Here is a 13,645-nt window from a genome sequence, read left to right on the forward strand (position 1 = left end):
AAGACCCTAACTTGCTTTTGTGGGTGTGGTCTCGGCCAGTTCTGTATTACGTCCACTTTATTGATCTGGAGTTTGATTTTGCCTCTACCTACTACAAATCCAATGTATTAAGGTTGGACTTCAGAAAGGCAGATATTAATGGACTCAACAAGAGCATAGGAAAGGTCCAATTGCTGGATGTTCTAAAAGACAGAAATGTCCAAGAAAGATGGGAAGGAAGAACTTAATCACTCGTTAAAAAGGGAAAAAGAAATGTATATCAAATGGAAAGAGGGGAGCATATGTAAAGAAGAATTTAATGAGGTTTGCAGGGAAAATGTTACAAGAGCGAAAGTCCGTAAAGAAGTGAGGCTTGCAAGCAAATGACGACATGAGGAGGGTGAATGCAAATGATGATATGAGGAGGGGGGACTATGAACTGCAAATGAGGAAGTGAGGGGAGGAGACCGGGCAACCATCATCACAATGCAGGTGTAACAAATGGAAGCGGAGGCAGAGATGGTGAAGTTCACATTCGTTTTTTATTTTTAAAGTGGAAACTCGGGACCACGGTCTGGGGGGCTCCGAAGGGGGCGTGACTAGTGAGCCCCGGGTACCTGTAGTAAAGCCCCTCAGACAGGACCAGAATGGAATACCCAGAGGACACGGGTGCTACCTCCAGTTAGACCCCGGACATGTGGCAGCTGTCCCAGCCGGACCAAAAGGGATAGCAGAAGTTACAGCAGAGTCCGTAATGACACGGGTCCTGGATCTGGGTAGTTGGTAAGTAGTTGGTTCCAGTGACTGTCACAAAGTCCTCAGACTTGGATGGCTGTTGGCAGAACGGGATGGCTTTCGCCCAGATGGTTGCAGATATAACCAGGAAGATCAGGATACTGATACTCTGTGGAGACAGATAGCATTAGAGAATGCACAGAGACTGCTGACGCAGCGCAGACAGGTTAGCAAGAGAACTGGATGTAGCAATGATTAATACTCGTTGCTCCGGCTCTCTCCCAATGGAGAAGAGGCCAGAAATAGCAGCAGTGTGCTGCCATTGGTTAATTGTTCTTTTTGAAAAATGCATGCTGTCCCTTTAAGAAGGCAGGAGAGCCCGAGAGCGTGCCCTAATAGCTTTAGTTACAGATCTGCCGACAGGACGCCAGGAGGTGGAGGCAGGGAAGAGACCTGAATGCTGAGCAGCATGGGACACAGAGGAGGCCGGCTGCTGCCTAAGGACAGCGTGCGAGGCACGAGGTGAGTGTCCAGAATGGGGGGCAGCGGCAGACCTGGATGCAACGCCAGAACAGGGACCAGGTGTAACAGAGGCAGACCTGGGTGCCACGCCAGGACAGGGATCGGGTGTAACAGTATCCCGCTCTTTACAACCCCTCTTCTTCAAGCCTGCGTAGAATCTTTTAAGGAGAAGAGGAGCCTGGATGTTCTCTCTAGGCTCCCAAGATCTCTCCTCAGGACCAAAACCCTTCCAGTCCACCAGGTAGTAAGTCTTACCCCTTACTGTTGTGAGTTCATTCTCTGGTTCACCAGTTGTGAGTTCTCCTTCCAGACTCCCTCTGGTGGTAACAGGAGGTAGAGAGGCTGATTTGATTGGTGGAGATCTGCCACCTGAGAATGAGGATGATGATTGGATCTCAGGAGTCTCAGATTGGATTTAAGACAGCCGACACCCTATTCAGTTGCTGGTGATTCCTTCTGGCTTGTCAGCTCTTGGTTTTCAGTCATCCAAAGCTAAGTTTTTCTGCTAATGTTCACACTTGATTTTGTTGGTATATTCAGTTTTTTGGTGTGGTCAGCCAGCCTCTGCTGGGGGCTGTGCTGAATTTCCACTCTTATTTATCAGTATTTTGCCAATTGGCTTTTTGTCCCTTACTAGTTCAGTCTCTTTTTGCTCTGTCTCAGAATATTTCAGAGTGCTGATATAGTGGGAGAAGTCTAGTAACTTCAGGGTTAATTTTGCTATCAGAAGTGTTGGACATGATTTTTGTAGGGTTTTTTGCAGGTTGCAGACAGTGTCTTTCCTTTCCTGTCTAGTTAGTTTGGGCCCCATCATTTGCTCAGCCTATTTTCCTGCCTGCGTTTGTGCCCTCATCTTGTTTCACCGTCAATACATGTGTGGGGGCTATCTATTCCTTTGGGGTCTGCTCTGGGGCAGTTAATTTTCTCTTTTCTTGCTTTAGGCTTATTTAGTCCTCCGGCCGTGACGAGGTGTCTAGGAACATCGTAGGCACGCTCCACGGCTACTGCTAGTTGTGTGGTAAGATCAGGGATCTGCAATCTGCATAGTTACCAACCTCTCTTGTTTTCTGTGACTTAGCTTGCTTTGCTTTTTTCTCCTCGGTGACCCATTCATAACAGAATCACCAGCCATACCACAGATTCTAGGGTACTCAAAAGCAGGAAAAAGTTGTTAAAAAAAGAAAAAGGGTCAGAATTTTTTTTTTTTATATATTTTTTCCGCTTTTTACTCTGGGGCCGTAGGAGGATTATTTTTTTTTCCTAATGGAGATTAAGCAACTGTCTGATCGTGTGGAGCAGCTGGCTGCTGAAGTGCAGGGAATTTCCACTTATCTCATTCAGTCACATGCTGCTGAACCTAAGATCCCTACTCCTGATGTGTTTTCTGGGGATTGGTCTAAATTTCTGAATTTTAAGAATAATTGTAAATTATTTCTTGCCTTGAAGCCTAACTCATCGGGGAGCTCTGTGCAGCAGGTTAAAATTGTCATCTCCTTGCTGTGCGGCGATCCCCAGGATTGGGCTTTTTCTCTGACACCGGAAAATCCTATTCTGACTAATGTGGATGCATTTTTTCAAGCCTTGGGGTTGTTGTATGATGAACCTAATGCTGTTGATCAAGCTGAGAAAACCCTGTTGGCATTAAACCAGGGTCAGGATTCTGCAGAGTTATACTGTCAAAAATTCCAAAAGTGGGCGGTCCTTACTACATGGAATGATAGTGCATTGGCAGCTCTCTTTCGGAAGGGTTTATCAGAGACCATAAAATGTCCTTTATGAATGACATTTTCCGTGACCTTGTGGATAAGTTTTTGATCATCTATTTGGATGATATTTTGATCTTTTCTAGTGATTGGGATTCTCATGTGGAACACGTCCAGACTGTGTTCCAGATTTTGAGGGAGAATTCACTGTTTGTTATGGGATCGAAATGCCTCTTTGGTGTACAGAGGATTTCATTTTTGTGATTTATCTTATCTCCATCGACTATTGAAATGGACCCGGCCAAGGTACAGGCCATTTATGATTGGGTTCAGCCTACTTCTTTGAAGGCCCTCCAGAAGTTTTTAGGTTTTGCTAATTTTTATCGTAAATTTATAGGTAATTTTTCTGGTATTGTCAAACCATTGACTGATCTGACCAAGAAGGGCGCTGATGTGCTGAATTGGTCTCCTGAGGAGAGCTCAGCATTTCAGGAGCTTAAGCAGAGATTTACTTCAGTTCCAGTTTTACGGCAACCTGATGTCTCACTTCCATTTCAGGTGTAGGTCGATGCTTCTGAGATTGGTGCAGGAGCTGTTTTGTCCCAAAAAGACCCTGTGACTTCTAAGATGAATCCCTGTGCCTTCTTTTCTCGAAAGTTCTCCCCATCTGAACGCAACTATGACGTGGGGAATCGGGAATTGTTGGCCATGAAGTGGGCATTTGAGGAGTGGAGACATTGGTTGGCGGAAGCTAGGCATCAAGTTGTCGTCCTCACCGATCACAAGAATTTGATTTATCTGGAGTCGGCCAAACGCTTGAATCCTAGACAGGCTAGATGGGCCTTGTTTTTCACGCGATTTAATTTTGTGGTCTCTTTTCTTCCTGGCACTAAGAATGTTAAGGCAGACACCCTTTCTAGGAGTTTCTTTGCCAATTCTCTTAGTGTGACCGAGCCTACTACCATCCTAGGTGAGGGGGTAGTTCTCTCTGCCATTTCGCCCGATTTGAGATGCGCCCTGGAGAAATTTCTGGAGGATAAACCTGAGCGTTGCCCTATGGGAAAATTGTATGTTTCTGACCAGTGGAGAAAGAGAGTGATGTCTGAAATTCATTGCTCCGCATTGGCTGGTCATCCAGGTATTTTTGGTACCAGAGATTTGGTGAGTCGGTTCTTTTGGTGGCCTGCCTTATCTCGTGACGTCAGGAATTTTGTACAGTCCTGTGGGACTTGTTCTCGGTCTAAACCCTGTTCTCGTTCTAGTGGGTTGCTGATGCCCTTGCCGGTGCCCAAGAGGCCATGGACCCATATCTCAATGGATTTTATTTCTGATCTTCCTGTCTCTCAGAGAATGACTGTTATCTGGGTGATTTGTGATAGATTTTTGAAGATGGTCCATCTTGTACCACTCCTAAAGTTGCCATCTTCCGCCGAGTTGGTGCCCTTGTTTTTACAACAGGTGGTTCGGTTACATGGGATTCCTGAGAATATTGTGTCCAACAGAGGAGTCCAGTTTGGTTCCAGATTCTGGAAAGCCTTTTGTTCCAATCTGGGAATTCAGTTATCCTTCTCCTCCGCGTTTCATCCCCAGACCAATGGACAGACTGAGAGAACAAACCAGACCTTGGAGTCTTATTTGAGATGTTTTATGTCTGCTGATCAGGATGATTGGGTCTCATTTTTGCCCTTGGCCGAATTCGCACTGAACAATAGAGCTAGTTCTTCCACTTTGATGTCACCCTTTTTCTGTAATTTTGGGTTTCATCCTCGATTCTCTTCAGGGCAAGTGGAATCTTCATCCTGCCCAGGTGTGGACACTGTGGTTGAGAGAATGCAGCACATATGGGACCAAGTGGTGGATAAGTTGTCACTCTCTCAGGAAAAGGCCCAGCGATTTTCCAACGGGCATAGGACCATTGGTCCCCGGTTTAAAGTGGGTGATATGGTTTGGTTGTCGTCTAAATATATTCCTATGAAGGTTGCATCTCCTAAATTTAAGCCAAGATTTATTGGTCCTTATAAGATTTTGGAAATTCTTAATCCTGTTTTGTTTCGATTGGCTCTTCCAGTTACGTTCAAGATCCATAACGTATTTCACAAATCTTTGTTGAAGAAGTTTGTTGAGCCAGTGGTTCCTATGGCAGCACCTCCTCACCCTGTGTTGGTTCAAGGCAATGTGGAATATGAGGTAGAGAAAATATTGGATTCTCGTTTGGTCAAATGGAAGGGTTATGGTCAGGAGGATAATTCTTGGGTCTCTGCCTCCGATATTCATACCAATAGATTGGTTCTTGCTTTTCACCGGGCCCATCCTGATCGGCGTGGTGGCGTGGATGAGCATTCGGTGACCCCTCCTCAAGGGAGGGGTACTGTTGTGAGTTCATTCTCTGTTTCACCAGTTGTGAGTTCTCCTTCCAGACTCCCTCTGGTGGTAACAGGAGGTAGAGAGGCTGACTTGATCGGTGGAGATCTGCCACCTAAGAATGAGGATGACGATTGGATCTCAGGTGCCTCAGATTGGATTTAAGACAGCCAACGCCCTATTCAGTTGCTGGTGATTCCTTCTGGCTTGTCAGCTCTTGGTTTTCAGCGCTGTTCCAGTCATCTAAAGCTAAGTTTTTCTGCTAATGTTCACACTTGATTTTGTTGGTCTATTCAGTTTTTTGGTGTGGTCAGTCAGTCCCTGCTGGGGGCTGTGCTGAATTTCCACTCTTATTTATCAGTATTTTGCCAATTGGCTTTTTGTCCCCTACTAGTTCAGTCTCTTTTTGCTCTGTCTCAGAATATTTCAGAGTGCTGATATAGTGGGAGAAGTCTAGTGACTTCAGGGTTAATTTTGCTATCAAAAGTGTTGGACATGATTTTTGTAGGGTTTTTTGCAGGTTGCAGACAGTGTCTTTCCTTTCCTGTCTAGTTAGTTTGGGCCCCATCATTTGCTCAGCCTATTTTCCTGCCTGTGTTTGTGCCTTGATCTTGTTTCACCGTCAATACATGTGTGGGGGATATCTATTTCTTTGAGGTCTGCTCTGGGGCAGTTAGTTTTCCATTTTCTTGCTTTAGGCTTATTTAGTCCTCCGTATTGTGAGTTCATTTTCCCCTTCACCATTGAGGTCTGATGAACTCCCTCTTCTGATGAAGGAAGGTAGTGAGGCTGATTACCAAGCACCTGTGCAGGATGATGATGACTGGGTGACTGGAATTGCTGACTGGATATAAGGCAGCCGACGCCCTTCTGCCTTGCGGGTGATTTCTCTGAGGGATTCTAGGAGACCAGTCTGATTCCTGCTCCTCAAAAGCTAAGTTTTCTGCTCTGCTTTTTGCATTTGTGTTTTGGTGTTGTTTTGCCTTGTTTTTCTGGATTTCTGCCATTCCCTGCTGGGGTGAGCTGAATTCCTTTTTGCTCTGTCTTCAGAAAATACCTGAGTACTGATTTAGTTTTTTTGAAGCCTAGCGTCTTCAGGGCTTTTTTCCCTATCAGTCTGTTGGCTCTTGTTTTGATAGGGTTTTGGGCGGATTGCAGACAGCAGCTTTTCTATCCTGTCCTATTTAGTTAGCTTGGGGCCCATCATTTGCTCAGCCTATCTTTCTATCTGTGTGAGTGTTTTTTTCATCTTGCTTCACCGTCATTATATGTTGGGGGCTGCCTATTGCTTTGGGGTCTGCTCTGGGGCAGTTTAGATTTCCCTTTCTGTCTTTAGGCTATTTAGTTCTCCGGCTGTGATCGAGGGGTCTAGGGCACCGTAGGAACCCCCCACGGCTACTGCTAGTTGTTGTTGATAGGTTCAGGGGTCTGCAATCCGATAGCTGCCAACTTCTCTGGTTTTCTGGACTTAGCTAGTATTTCTGTTTTTGCCTCCTATGGTGACTCATTCATAACACCTCCGGCCGTGACGAGGCATCTAGGAACATCATAGGCACGCTCCATGGCTACTGCTAGTTGTTTGGTAAGGTCAGGGATCTGCAATCTGCATAGTTACCAACCTCTCTGGTTTTCTGTGACTTAGCTTGTTTTGCTTTTTTCTCCTCGGTGACCCATTCATAACACCTTACTTTCTTCATGGCCAGGATATGTTTTACCTCAAAAACATCATTCTCCGAGACAGGGTCAGGAGTGGTACCTGGATCCTTAATGAAGGGGCTCAAAACTACTGGTTTGAGGAGAGAAACATGAAAGGAGTTAGGCACACGTAGGGAAGTAGGCAACTTGAGGTTGTAAGAGACTGGATTGATTTGTCTCAAGATCTCAAATGGTCCGATGAACCGGGGACCCAATTTGTAGGATGGCATCTTTAAACGGATATACCTTGAAGAGAGCCATACCTTGTCTCCGGGGTGAAAGATAGGTGCATCCAAATGTCTCTCGTCCGCATACCTTTTCATACGCTGGGAGGCTTTCTCCAGAGCAGTTTTGGTGTCCTTCCAAACCTTAGAAAAATCTTTGGAGAAAGTATCGGCAGCCGGAACGCCAGATGATCCAGAGATGGGAAGAGGTATTCCGGGTTGCAGTCCGAAGACAATCTGAAAGGGAGACTTTCTAGATGATTCACTTACTTGGTTGTTGTAGGAAAATTCGGCCCAGGGCAGTAAGTCTACCCAGTCATTATGATGCGCGTTGACAAAGTGATGCAGGAATCCAGCCAGGATTTGATTTGTCCTGTCCACTTGTCCATTAGACTGGGGATGGTAAGCTGAGGAAAAATCCAGTTCAATTCTTACCAGTTTACAAACTGCTCTCCAGACTCTTGAGGTGAACTGGAGAGGGAAACCATGGAGATGAAAGATGTGCCAGATGAACAGATCCGCCAACGCAGGAGCAGTTGGAAGACCGGGTAGCGGAATGAAGTGAGCCATTTTAGAGAAGCGGTCCACCACTACCCACACCACAGAACAGCCAGATGAGATCAGAAGATCTATGATGAAGTCCATCGCGATATGTTGCCAGGGAGCGGATGGAATTGGAAGAGGCTGAAGCCTACCTGTAGGTAGGTGTTTGGCCATGTTGTTACGGGCACAGGAAGGACAGGCTGTGAAGTACTCCTGGATGTCCTTAGCCATAGCAGGCCACCAGTAGTACCTGGTGATGAGTTGCAGAGTCTTTCTCTGACCGGCATGACCAGCCAACTTGGAGGAGTGACCGCACCGAAGGACACGAGTACATTCAGAAGTTGACACAAAAGTTTTCCCAGGGGGAAGCCGGGTAAGATCAGCAGAAGTGACAACGACTAACCTTGAGGGTTCAATGATGTGCTGTGGTTCTTCGTCTGGATCTGTAGGTAGAAAGGCTCTGAAAAGTGCGTCTGCTTTGACATTTTTGTCAGCTGGACGAAAATTAACAACAAAATTAAAGTGAGCAAAAAACAAAGCCCAGCGGGCTTGACGAGGATTCAGCCTTTGTGCAGTTTGGAGGTAAGCAAGGTTTTTGTGATCGGTGTATATGACTACCTGATGAAGAGCTCCTTCTAGAAGATGCCTCCACTCCTGCAGAGCCAATTTGATAGCCAACAATTCCCGATCTCCAACGGAATAATTCCTCTCTGCGGAAGAAAAAACCTTGGGGAAAAAACCACAGGAATTCATTCACCCAGAAAACGATTTCTGGGTAAGTACGGCTCCTGCACCTACTGCATCGACCTCAAGAAAAAATTGTTCATTGGAGTTAGGGCGATGAAGAACAGGTGCGACATCAAAGGCCTTTTTGAGAGAAACAAAAACCTCCTCAGCATCAGGAGGCCAATCCTTGAGATTCGTACCTTTCCAGGTCAGAGCTGAGATGGGCGCCACTCGGGTGGAGAAGTTAGGGATGAATTGTCTGTAGTAGTTGGCAAAGCCCAGATATCGCTGTATGGCCTTCAGCCTAGACGGACGAGGCCACTTGAGTACAGCCGATAACTTCTCTGGATCCATTTTCAATCCTGTGGAGGAACAATGTAACCAAGGAAAGGCAAAGAGGTTTGCTCAAAGTGGCACTTTTCAATCTTGGGATACAGTCTGTTCTCCCTGAGCCTCTGTAATATTAGGCGTACTTGCCTCCGGAGCGTGACCAAATTAGAGTTGAGCGAAACGGGTCGAAAAAATTCAAAAGTCGCCGACTTTTGGCAAAGTCGGGTTTCATGAAACGAAACCCGACCCTAGGATGAGGTCGGCCACGAGGTCGGCGACTTACGCGCCAAAGTCGCGTTTCAAAAGTTTGTTTTGCGCTCTTTTTCAGCCAATCAGGATCCACGGACACTGTGGGCAACGTGATGACCTAGGCACGGGTCACCACCATCTTTCATAAGGGCATGCAAGTGATTGGCTTGCTTTGGTGGGCGTCACAGGGGGTATAAAAGGGCGTGCACGCCGACCGCCATCTTACTTCTGCCGATCTTAGTATAGGGAGAGGTTGCTGCTGATTCTGTAGGGAGAGCGTTAGGCAGGGAAGAAGACAAAAAAACTGCTTCTGCTGCTAGCGATTTGGCCTGCACAACACACAAGTCACTGTGTGTGCAGTGCAAGGGGAGGCTATATTGTGGTGTATCAGTGGTGTTGGTTGTTGGGCTGCCTTTTAAGGCTTCCTGACACGCTGGCATTGCTGTTTACCCACTGCTCCGCAAACTGCTTTTTTAAAAGCAATCCAATCTCCCTTATCCTCTAGTCACTTTTGTCACAGCTGTGCCATCGAGCCTGTCACATAGCGCTCAGATATCAGTGGGCCTCACACAATCCACAAGTGTCCAGTGTCCAAAAGTGTGCGCAGAGATTCAAAATCTCCATTATCCTCTTGTCACTTTGGTCACAGGCAGCTGTGCCATCGAGCGTGTCACATAGCGCTCAGATATCAGTGGGCCTCACACAATCCACAAGTGTCCAGTGTCCAAAAGTGTGCGCAGAGATTCAAAATCTCCATTATCCTCTCGTCACTTTGGTCACAGGCAGCTGTGCCATCGAGCGTGTCACATAGCGCTCAGATATCAGTGGGCCTCACACAATCCACAAGTGTCCAGTGTCCAAAAGTGTGCGCAGAGATTCAAAATCTCCATTATCCTCTCGTCACTTTGGTCACAGGCAGCTGTGCCATCGAGCGTGTCACATAGCGCTCAGATATCAGTGGGCCTCACACAATCCACAAGTGTCCAGTGTCCAAAAGTGTGCGCAGAGATTCAAAATCTCCATTATCCTCTCGTCACTTTGGTCACAGGCAGCTGTGCCATCGAGCGTGTCACATAGCGCTCAGATATCAGTGGGCCTCACACAATCCACAAGTGTCCAGTGTCCAAAAGTGTGCGCAGAGATTCAAAATCTCCATTATCCTCTCGTCACTTTGGTGACAGGCAGCTGTGCCATCGAGCCTGTCACATAGCGCTCAGAAATCAGTGGGCCTCACACAATCCAAAAGTGTCCACTGACCACAAGTGTGTGCAGAAATTCTAAATCTCCCCTGTCCTATAGACACCTTGTACCTTGTTTTACATTACTATATAGTTTGTTGGATTTTGTCTACATTTCTACCAAAAATGAGGAAGGCTGGTGGAAGAGGCCGTGGAATTGGGCGGGGGTTGGCAGCTGGTAATGATGGTGTTGGTGGTGGATCTGATGGTAGTGGCAAGAGCAAAATAGGACCGAATGCAGGAGGTGCTGACCCTGCGTCATCGTCTGGCTACATAAGGCCTCGAACGCTTAGTTTTCTCTTACATAAAGTTTTGTCTTACATTGCTGACTCAGCCTCCAGCTCTATCGCCTCCTCTTCTTCAGTTGTAAAAAGTAAAAGCACTGAGTCGTCATTGGAGGCTCATGTTCATGAACCACACCTTTCCTTGTGTCCTTCACCCCAACCAAGATTGAAGGATGACGCAGGCCATACTACTGATTACTCCAAGGAGCTGTTTTCACATACCATGCCTGGATTATCAAGTGAAATGGTGAATTACCCAGGCCAAGATGAATCTGACATGGAGTGCACTGATGCACAGCCGCTGATGGATGATTCTGCTGGTACATTCACTCAGAGCACTACATTGTCCTCGCAGTGTACAGAGCCAGATTTTGACCCTGATGAGACTCAGGTGCCCCTTCCCGCACACTATACCACCATACACGGTGACACAGAGAAAGGTGCACATGACATAGAAGAGGAGGTGATGGATGACCCAGTTGTTGACCCAGATTGGCATCCATTGGGGGAAGAGGGTGCTGCTTCCAATAGCTCAGATGAGGAGCATCCACAGCAGACATCGACATCGCAACAGCTGTTATCTGGCAGGCCCGGAGCACTCCAAAGACAGGTTCCAAACATCAAAAGAGTTGCTGGACAGCTTGTCCAGAGGGTCAAAAGATCACAGCGTGCTAGGCCGCAAAATGTCTGCCAAAGTAGGAAGAGTGCAGTGTGGCACTTTTTTGAACAAAATCCTCATGATCAGGCCAAGGTTATCTGTAAGAAGTGCGCAAAGACCTTTAGCCGAGGGAAAAATCTGAAAAATTTGAATACCAGTTGCATGCTTAGACATTTAACCAGCATGCACTTGCAAGCGTGGACACAACACCAAACCTCAAGTGCCACATGTGCAACTGATCACAACAAAGGTAGTCAGCAACGCTACATTGTTTCCCCCACTGTAAGCCCACCGGTTAGCACAGCAGCAAATGTTGAGGTGTCGTTGCAAGACCACAGCAGTCAGGGAATCCCACTGTTATATCAACGAAAGACTGATTCTAGGCCATCAGAAAGAACACCAACTCCATCACCATCATCAACCCTCTCTCAGTCCGCCCTGTCCACCGCTACTTCCACCATATGCAGCTCTCAAGTCCAGCTCACCCTCCCAGACACTATGAGTAGGTCAAGAAAGTACTCAGTCTCTCATCCGTGTACACTGGGTTTGAACGCCCACATTGCCAAACTAATCTCGTTTGAGATGATGTCCTTTCGGTTGGTGGAAAGCACAGCTTTCCGCGAACTCATGGCCTATGCAGTACCACGCTATGACCTACCCAGTCGCCACTTCTCTCGCAAAGCCATCCCAGCCCTCCACCATCATGTGAAAGACCGCATTGTCCATGCACTCAAGCAGTCAGTGAGCAGAAAGGTGCACCTCACAACTGATGCATGGTCCAGTCGGCATGGCCAGGGCCGTTACGTGTCCATCACTGCGCACTGGGTTAATGTGGTGGATGCAGGGTCCACAGGGGACAGCGGTGGTGGGACAGTGCTGCCTAGCCCACGGTATAGGAAACAGTTGGCTGTAGGCGTTCGACCCTCCTCCTCCTCCTCCAGAAGCGAAAGCTCGTCCACAGAGCGCAGTCGTACGAGCACTCCATCTGCAGCTGCCACTGTTGCACACGATGTGTCCCCCTATCGAGCAGCTAGTGGAAAGCGTCAGCAGGCTGTGTTGCAGATGATGTGTTTGGGCGACAGACACACCGCCGAGGTGCTGGCCGAGTACTTGAAGCGACAAACTGAGTCATGGCTGGGCAGTGTACATCTTGAGGCAGGCAAGGTAGTTAGTGATAACGGCCGTAATTTTGTGGCAGCCATAGCCCTTTCAAAACTCAGCCACATACCTTGCTTGGCTCACACCTTGAACCTGGTGGTGCAGTGCTTCCTCAAAAATTATCCGGAGTTAACAGCCCTGCTCCAGAAGGTGCGAAGACTGTGCGCGCACATCCGCCGGTCGCCTGTACACTCCGTTCGTATGCAGAAGTTGCAGCGATTGCTCCACCTTCCCAACCACCGCCTCATTATCGACATTGCAACAAGGTGGAACTCCACCCTGCACATGGTGGAGCGGCTGTGCGAGCAGAGGCAGGCCATAATGCATTTGTGGGAGGATACACGGCCAGGCACTTTGAGAGCAGACATGGAGTTGACAGGCGTGCAGTGGTCGAAGCTGAAAGACCTTTGTAAAGTCCTTCAGTGTTTTGAGGAATGCACACGGCTGGTAAGCGCAGACGACGCCATCCTATGCATGAGCATCCCACTTATGCGTCTGCTCATGCAAACTTTGACGCACCTTAAGGAGCAGGCGTCTGCAGCCAATGTTGATGAGGAGAAAGAGGAGGAGGGAATCCTTGATGACATTCAGCCATTGTCTGCTCAGGGACCTCTCCTGGACGAGGTGGAGGAAGAAGAGGAGGAGGAGGAGGATGATGGGGATGATTACTTAGGGGAGGAGGATGCATCTCGTGGGGCAAGTGAAAATGTTGGCGTGGCAAGGTCTGGTACAGGGTTTGTGCGTGACTGGAGGGATGTGGATTTGCCAGAAAGTGCTCCTCCACCCAGCACTCGCAGTGCATCATTGACACCGGGAACATTGGCCCACATGTCAGATTATGCCTTGCGGATCCTAAAAAGGGACCCCCGCATTGCCAAAATGATGAACGATGACGACTACTGGTTGGCCAGCATCCTGGATCCACGCTATAAAGGCAAATTACAAAACATCATGCCACAGGAGAACCTTGACCTAATATTGGCTAATAAACAAGCAACTCTGGTAAATCGGTTGCTTGAGGCATTCCCAGCACACAGCAGCGGTGATGGTTCTCACACGAGCCGTACGGGCCGGGGGCAGCTTGGCAGAGGTGTTCGTGGTGCACACAGCAGAAGTGGCGTTGGAGACAGGGGTTTCATGACAATGTTGTGGACTGATTTTTCAAATACCGCTCACACAACTGGTAATACTGCATCGATGGAAAGAGATAGGAGACAGCAGTTGTCAACTATGGTTACAA

The sequence above is a fragment of the Dendrobates tinctorius genome, unplaced genomic scaffold (genome assembly GCF_039654945.1).
Source record: "Dendrobates tinctorius isolate UK_male_01 unplaced genomic scaffold, ASM3965494v1 ptg000007l, whole genome shotgun sequence".
Lineage (NCBI taxonomy): Eukaryota > Metazoa > Chordata > Amphibia > Anura > Dendrobatidae > Dendrobates > Dendrobates tinctorius.